Source organism: Coregonus lavaretus, assembly GCF_964263955.1.
Source record: "Coregonus lavaretus genome assembly, contig: HAP1_SCAFFOLD_664, whole genome shotgun sequence".
NCBI lineage: Eukaryota > Metazoa > Chordata > Actinopteri > Salmoniformes > Salmonidae > Coregonus > Coregonus lavaretus.
In genome coordinates, this window is record NW_028163505.1 from 90,892 (window position 1) to 99,172 (window position 8,281).

The window sequence follows — 8,281 nt, forward strand, 5'->3', positions numbered from 1 at the left end:
GGGTCGTCTCTGGGTCGTCTCTGGGTCGTCTCTGGGTATTTCATGGACGCTGTGAATGACAGAAACGGATACAGCTATAGATTGAGGCTTGATCATGGAACTGAAAACACCCATATTGCAGAGAATCAAAAATGTCTGCGTCACTCTGTGGATGAGGCTGGAACAGACTGCGTCACTTTGGGCCCCAACACTGGAAATCAAAGAATTGAGCGTTGGTGGCTCACTCGGAGAAGTCAATGTTGAGAGTTTTGGATGGACTATTTTTGACCAGCTCAGAGGAGAAGGACACTCTGCAGAATCTCTCCTGGACAAATCTCTAATCCAGTTTTGTTTCCAAAACACAATACAGGTAATATCATCTCTCAGTTAGTTGAGTAGTCTGGTTCATATAGTTAGTTCAGTAGTCTGGTTCATATAGTTAGTTCAGTAGTCTGGTTCATATAGTTAGTTCAGTAGTCTGGTTCATATAGTTAGTTCAGTAGTCTGGTTCATATAGTTAGTTGAGTAGTCTGGTTCATATAGTTAGTTCAGTAGTCTGGTTCATATAGTTAGTTCAGTAGTCTGGTTCATATAGTTAGTTCAGTAGTCTGGTTCGTATAGTTAGTTCAGTAGTCTGGTTCATATAGTTAGTTCAGTAGTCTGGTTCATATAGTTAGTTGAGTAGTCTGGTTCATATAGTTAGTTCAGTAGTCTGGTTCATATAGTTAGTTCAGTAGTCTGGTTCATATAGTTAGTTGAGTAGTCTAGTTCATATAGTTAGTTCAGTAGTCTGGTTCATATAGTTAGTTCAGTAGTCTGGTTCATATAGTTAGTTCAGTAGTCTGGTTCATATAGTTAGTTCAGTAGTCTGGTTCATATAGTTAGTTGAGTAGTCTGGTTCATATAGTTAGTTCAGTAGTCTGGTTCATATAGTTAGTTCAGTAGTCTGGTTCATATAGTTAGTTGAGTAGTCTGGTTCATATAGTTAGTTCAGTAGTCTGGTTCATATAGTTAGTTGAGTAGTCTGGTTCATATAGTTAGTTCAGTAGTCTGGTTCATATAGTTAGTTCAGTAGTCTGGTTCATATAGTTAGTTCAGTAGTCTGGTTCATATAGTTAGTTCAGTAGTCTGGTTCATATAGTTAGTTCAGTAGTCTGGTTCATATAGTTAGTTCAGTAGTCTGGTTCATATAGTTAGTTCAGTAGTCTGGTTCATATAGTTAGTTCAGTAGTCTGGTTCATATAGTTAGTTCAGTAGTCTGGTTCATATAGTTAGTTGAGTAGTCTGGTTCATATAGTTAGTTCAGTAGTCTGGTTCATATAGTTAGTTGAGTAGTCTGGTTCATATAGTTAGTTCAGTAGTCTGGTTCATATAGTTAGTTCAGTAGTCTGGTTCATATAGTTAGTTCAGTAGTCTGGACTCAGTCAGCATGTCATTGTACCGTGTGTATTCCAAGTCAGATTTAATTTCAGTATATTTTACTTCCCAACGAATTCCCAACTTTATGTATCAATAATATTTTCTTCTGGTAAGCAACTTTTTAAGACTCTCTTAAGCAATATGTCAGGTCAGTGTCAACTATTGTGCTCCAATCTGCAGCTCGGTGGAATCTCACATTTTCCATTCAGTAATATTATTTCCTCTCGGGTTCCCAATGGTCGGCCAATAATGATGTATGATTTACCCAACCTTTACGGCGCCCAGAACTCCTTCCAACCTGTGGATCCTAGGGAAGCTGATATTAGTCAGGAGGACCCTAGGGAAGCTGATATTAGTCAGGAGGACCCTAGGGAAGCTGGTATTAGTCAGGAGGACCATAAGGAAGCTGATATTTGTCAGGAGGACCATAAGGAAGCTGATATTAGTCAGGAGGACCATAAGGAAGCTGATATTAGTCAGGAGGACCCTAGGGAAGCTGATATTAGTCAGGAGGACCCTAGGGAAGCTGATATTAGTCAGGAGGACCCTAGGGAAGCTGATATTAGTCAGGAGGACCCTAGGGAAGCTGATATTAGTCAGGAGGACCCTAGGGAAGCTGATGTTAGTCAGGAGGACCATAAGGAAGCTCATATTAGTCAGGAGGACCCTAGGGAAGCTGATATTAGTCAGGAGGACCCTAGGGAAGCTGATATTAGTCAGGAGGACCATAAGGAAGCTGATATTAGTCAGGAGGACCCTAGGGAAGCTGATATTAGTCAGGAGGACCCTAGGGAAGCTGATATTAGTCAGGAGGACCCTAGGGAAGCTGATATTAGTCAGGAGGACCCTAGGAAAGCTGATATTAGTCAGGAGGACCCTAGGGAAGCTGGTATTAGTCAGGAGGACTGTGCTTTTAAAGACTACCCTTGTGATGAGGATGTGTTTCACCTTTGTGTTGAACTCAGAACACAACCTTATGTCTGATGATGTGTATGAAATGACTGACCTATACATCAGACGTCATCAAATGATCCTTGATGGACTGGGTGTTGAGGATTACAGCTTCTTCTCTCACTTAAAGATCCAATCTGCAGTTACTACATTCATTTTTGGACTTATAAATGAATAATAATGTATGTACCCATTGATTCTTGAAGAATCGGTCATAACTTATAAATGCCTCATGAGTTTAGTTCAACTGTCGTACCTCATCAGAACCCAAAATATATGCTTGTTTTACTTCGTAAACAAAGTGAATGTAAACAAAGCCCCCAAACATGCTTAAAAATCACGGATGGTCATGCATCCATTGCTATGTCTATGAATTTGAGTGGTTACATTTCTCCAGCCCCATCCCTCAGCTTTTTACCGAAACAGTGGCGGGGAATTCACTTTGTTAATGTTTCAACTGCTGATTTCAATTGAGATGTGATATGAGAAAAAATAAGAGGTGTCAGAGTGAGGTCACAACAACCACAATGTCCTGTTAAATACCACAACAGGCACAATGTCCTGTTAAATACCACAACAGACACAATGTCCTGTTAAATACCACAACAGACACAAAGTCCTGTTAAATACCACAACAGACACAATGTCCTGTTAAATACCACAACAGCCACAATGTCCTGTTAAATACCACAACAGACACAATGTCCTGTTAAATACCACAACAGACACAATGTCCTGTTAAATACCACAACAGACACAATGTCCTGTTAAATACCACAACAGACACAATGTCCTGTTAAATACCACAACAGACATAATGTCCTGTTAAATACCACAACAGACACAATGTCCTGTTAAATACCACAACAGACACAATGTCCTGTTAAATACCACAACAGACACAATGTCCTGTTAAATACCACAACAGACACAATGTCCTGTTAAATACCACAACAGACACAATGTCCTGTTAAATACCACAACAGACACAATGTCCTGTTAAATACCACAACAGACATAATGTCCTGTTAAATACCACAACAGACATAATGTTCTGTTAAATACCACAACAGACATAATGTCCTGTTAAATACCACAACAGACATAATGTCCTGTTAAATACCACAACAGACACAATGTCCTGTTAAATACCACAACAGCCACAATGTCCTGTTAAATACCACAACAGACACAATGTCCTGTTAAATACCACAACAGACACAATGTCCTGTTAAATACCACAACAGACACAATGTCCTGTTAAATACCACAACAGACACAATGTCCTGTTAAATACCACAACAGCCACAATGTCCTGTTAAATACCACAACAGACACAATGTCCTGTTAAATACCACAACAGACACAATGTCCTGTTTAATACCACAACAGACACAATGTCCTGTTAAATTCGTGGTAGCATTCCTTTACTCACGTGACTTCCGTCTCGCTTCCGCATTGTCTCCGTGCTGCTGTGCTGTTTGTTGCTACTTGGCTACCTGCCAAACTATTCACGTTTTACTTTTAATAAAAGTTTAATCAATCTCTGTGTTCAACAAATTTACCAACTTTTTAGTTTTGTCCTCACACATCTTTTTTCGTTAAACTTTTTCACCCCGGACGTTTATCCCGAGACAGAAGAGTCATTTTCCTGTGCGTTTTAGCTGCCAACTTTACGTTATTTTCCTTTTTTCCATCGCAACTTTTTTCCCTTATTCAACTTTTTCACTCCGGACGCTTTATCTGGACATGGTTCATCAACATCTTCAACAGCCGAAGCTAAGTAGTAACATTAACATGATGTCTTCTAATTGCAGTCGCTGTACTCATAATATACAGGAGAACGATCGCCTTACGGCGAGAATAGCTGTGCTACAAGCCCAGCTTCAGACGCAATCGTTAGGCAAGGGTAATTTCAGTGTAGGAAAGGAAGAAACAGCGTCTGTGCCACCAGTAAGTACAGACAGTAACGTTAGTATAAATCCCCCCGCACAGTCCCCGCAGCCGGACAACTTTCTCATGGCTTCTGGAGGGAAATACTGTTGGAATGCTCAACCGGTGTCGCTCATTCAGCCGACAGAAACCTTCAACCGGTTTTCCCCATTATGTAGCGGGTCGGAGTCTGAGTCTGAGTCTTCTCTTGTCTCTACTCCTCCCGTTACGGGGTCTGAGACGCCGAAGGCTCCCACCATTAGCTCTGACAAATTGAAAACCCTAGTCATTGGCGACTCCATTACCCGCAGTATTAGACTTAAAACGAATCACCCAGCGATCATACACTGTTTACCAGGGGGCAGGGCTACCGACGTTAAGGCTAATCTAAAGATGGTGCTGGCTAAAGCTAAAACTGGCGAGTGTAGAGAGTATAGAGATATTGTTATCCACGTCGGCACCAACGATGTTAGGATGAAACAGTCAGAGGTCACCAAGTGCAACATAGCTTCAGCGTGTAAATCAGCTAGAAAGATGTGTCGGCATCGAGTAATTGTCTCTGGCCCCCTCCCAGTTAGGGGAAGTGACGAGCTCTACAGCAGAGTCTCAGCACTTAATCGCTGGTTGAAAACTGTTTTCTGCCCCTCCCAAAAGATAACATTTGTGGATAATTGGCCCTCTTTCTGGGACTCACCCACAAACAGGACCAAGCCTGACCTGCTGAGGAGTGACGGACTCCATCCTAGCTGGAGGGGTGCTCTCCTCTTATCTACCAACATAGATAGGGCTCTAACTCCTCTAGCCCCACAGTGAAATAGGGTGCAGGCCAGGTAGCAGGCTGTTAGCCAACCTGCCAGCTTAGTGGAGTCTGCCAATAGCACAGTCAGTGTAGTCAGCTCAGCCATACCCATTGAGACTGTGTCTGTGCCTCGACCTAGGTTGGGCAAAACTAAACATGGCGGTGTTCACCCTAGCAATCTTATTAGGATAAAGACCTCCTCCATTCCTGCAATTATTGAAAGAGATCGTGATACCTCACATCTCAAAATAGGGTTACTTAATGTTAGATCCCTCACTTCAAAGGCAGTCATAGTCAATGAACTAATCACTGATCATAATCTTGATGTGATTGGCCTGACTGAAACATGGCTTAAGCCTGATGAATTTGCTGTGTTAAATGAGGCCTCACCTCCTGGTTACACTAGTGACCATATTCCCCGTGCATCCCGCAAAGGCGGAGGTGTTGCTAACATTTACGATAGCAAATTTCAATTTACAAAAAAAAAAATGGCGTTTTCATCTTTTGAGCTTCTAGTCATGAAATCTATGCAGCCTACTCAATCACTTTTTATAGCTACTGTTTACAGGCCTCCTGGGCCATATACAGCGTTCCTCTCTGAGTTTCCTGAATTCCTATCAGACCTTGTAGTCATAGCAGATCATATTCTAATTTTTGGTGATTTTAATATTCACATGGAGAAGTCCACAGACCCACTCCAAAAGTCTTTCGGAGCCATTCTCGACTCAGTGGGTTTTGTCCAACATGTCTCTGGACCTACTCACTGCCACAGTCATACTCTGGACCTAGTTTTGTCCCATGGAATAAATGTTGTAGATCTTAATGTTTTTCCACAAAATCCTGGACTATCGGACCACCATTTTATTACGTTTGCAATCGCAACAAATAATCTGCTCAGACCCCAACCAAGGAGCATCAAAAGTCGTGCTATAAATTCTCAGACAACACAAAAATTCATTGATGCCCTTCCAGACTCCTTCTGCCTACCCAAGGACGTCAGAGGACAAAAATCAGTTAACCACTTAACTGAGGAACTCAATTTAACCTTGCGCAATACCCTAGATGCAGTTGCACCCCTAAAAACGAAAAACATTTGTCATAAGAAACTAGCTCCCTGGTATACAGAAAATACCCGAGCTTTGAAGCAAGCTTCCAGGAAATTGGAACGGAAATGGCGCCACACCAAACTGGAAGTCTTCCGACTAGCTTGGAAAGACAGTACCGTGCAGTACCGAAGAGCCCTCACTGCTGCTCGATCATCCTACTTTTCCAACTTAATCGAGGAAAATAAGAACAATCCAACATTTCTTTTTGATACTGTTGCAAAGCTAACTAAAAAGCAGCATTCCCCAAGAGAGGATGGCTTTCACTTCAGCAGTGATAAATTCATGAACTTCTTTGAGGAAAAGATCATGACCATTAGAAAGCAAATTACGGACTCCTCTTTGAATCTGCGTATTCCTCCAGGGCTTAGCTGTCCTGGATCTGCACAGCTCTGCGAGGGCCTGGGATCGGGAGAGACACTTAAGTGTTTTAGTACTATATCTCTTGACACAATGATGAAAATAATCATGGCCTCTAAACCTTCAAGCTGCATACTGGATCCTATTCCTACTAAACTGCTGAAGGAGCTGCTTCCTGTGCTTGGCCCTCCTATGTTGAACATAATAAACAGCTCTCTATCCACCGGATGTGTACCAAACTCACTAAAAGTGGCAGTGATAAAGCCTCTCTTGAAAAAGCCAAACCTTGACCCGGAAAATATAAAAAACTATCGGCCTATATCGAATCTTCCATTCCTCTCAAAAATAACTTTCACTGCTATGCGGATGACACACAGCTGTACGTTTCAATGAAACATGGTGAAGCCCCAAAATTGCCCTCGCTAGAAGCCTGTGTTTCAGACATAAGGAAGTGGATGGCTGAAAACTTTTTACTTTTAAACTCGGACAAAACAGAGATGCTTGTTCTAGGTCCCAAGAAACAAAGAGATCTTCTGTTAAATCTGACAATTCATCTTGATGGTTGTAAAGTCGTCTCAAATAAAACTGTGAAGGACCTCGGCGTTACTCTTGACCCTGATCTCTCTTTTGACGAACATATCAAGACTGTTTCAAGGACAGCTTTTTTCCATCTACGTAACATTGCAAAAATCAGAAATTTTCTGTCCAAAAATGATGCAGAAAAATTAATCCATGCATTTGTTACTTCTAGGTTAGACTACTGCAATGCTCTATTTTCCGGCTACCCGGATAAAGCACTAAATAAACTTCAGTTAGTGCTAAATACGGCTGCTAGAATCCTGACTAGAACCAAGAAATTTGATCATATTACTCCAGTGCTAGCTTCCCTACACTGGCTTCCTGTTAAGGCAAGGGCTGATTTCAAGGTTTTACTGTTAACCTATAAAGCGTTACATGGGCTTGCTCCTACCTATCTTTCCGAGTTGGTCCTGCCGTACATACCAATACGTACGCTACGGTCACAAGACCCAGGCCTCCTAATTGTCCCTAGAATTTCTAAGCAAACAGCGGGAGGCAGGGCTTTCTCCTATAGATCTCCATTTTTATGGAACAGTCTGCCTACCCATGTGAGAGACGAAGACTCGGTCTCAACCTTTAAGTCTTTACTGAAGACTTATCTCTTCAGTAGGTCATATGATTGAGTGTAGTCTGGCCCAGGAGTGTGAAGGTGAACGGAAAGGCTGGAGCAACGAACAGCCCTTGCTGTCTCTGCCAGGCCGGTTCCCCTCTCCACTGGGGTTCTCTGCCTCTAACCCTGTTGCAGGGGCTGAGTCACTGGCTTGCTGGTGCTCTTTCATGCCGTCCCTGGGAGGGGTGCGTCACTTGAGTGGGTTGAGTTACTGACGTGATTTTCCTGTCTGGGTTGGCGCCCCCCCCTTGGTTTGTGCTGTGGTGGAGACCTCTGTGGGCTATACTCGGCCTTGTCTCAGGATTGTAAGTTGGTGGTTGGGGATATCCCTCTAGTGGTGCGGGGGCTGTGCTTTGGCGGAGTGGGTGGGGTTATATCCTTCCTGTTTGGCCCTGTCCGGGGGTTTCTCCGGACCGCTCCTGTCTCAGCCTCCAGTATTTATGCTGCAGTAGTTTATGTGTCGGGGGGCTGGGGTTAGTTGGTTATACCTGGAGTACTTCTCCTGTCTTATCCAGTGTCCTGTGTGAATTTAAGTATGCTCTCTCTAAT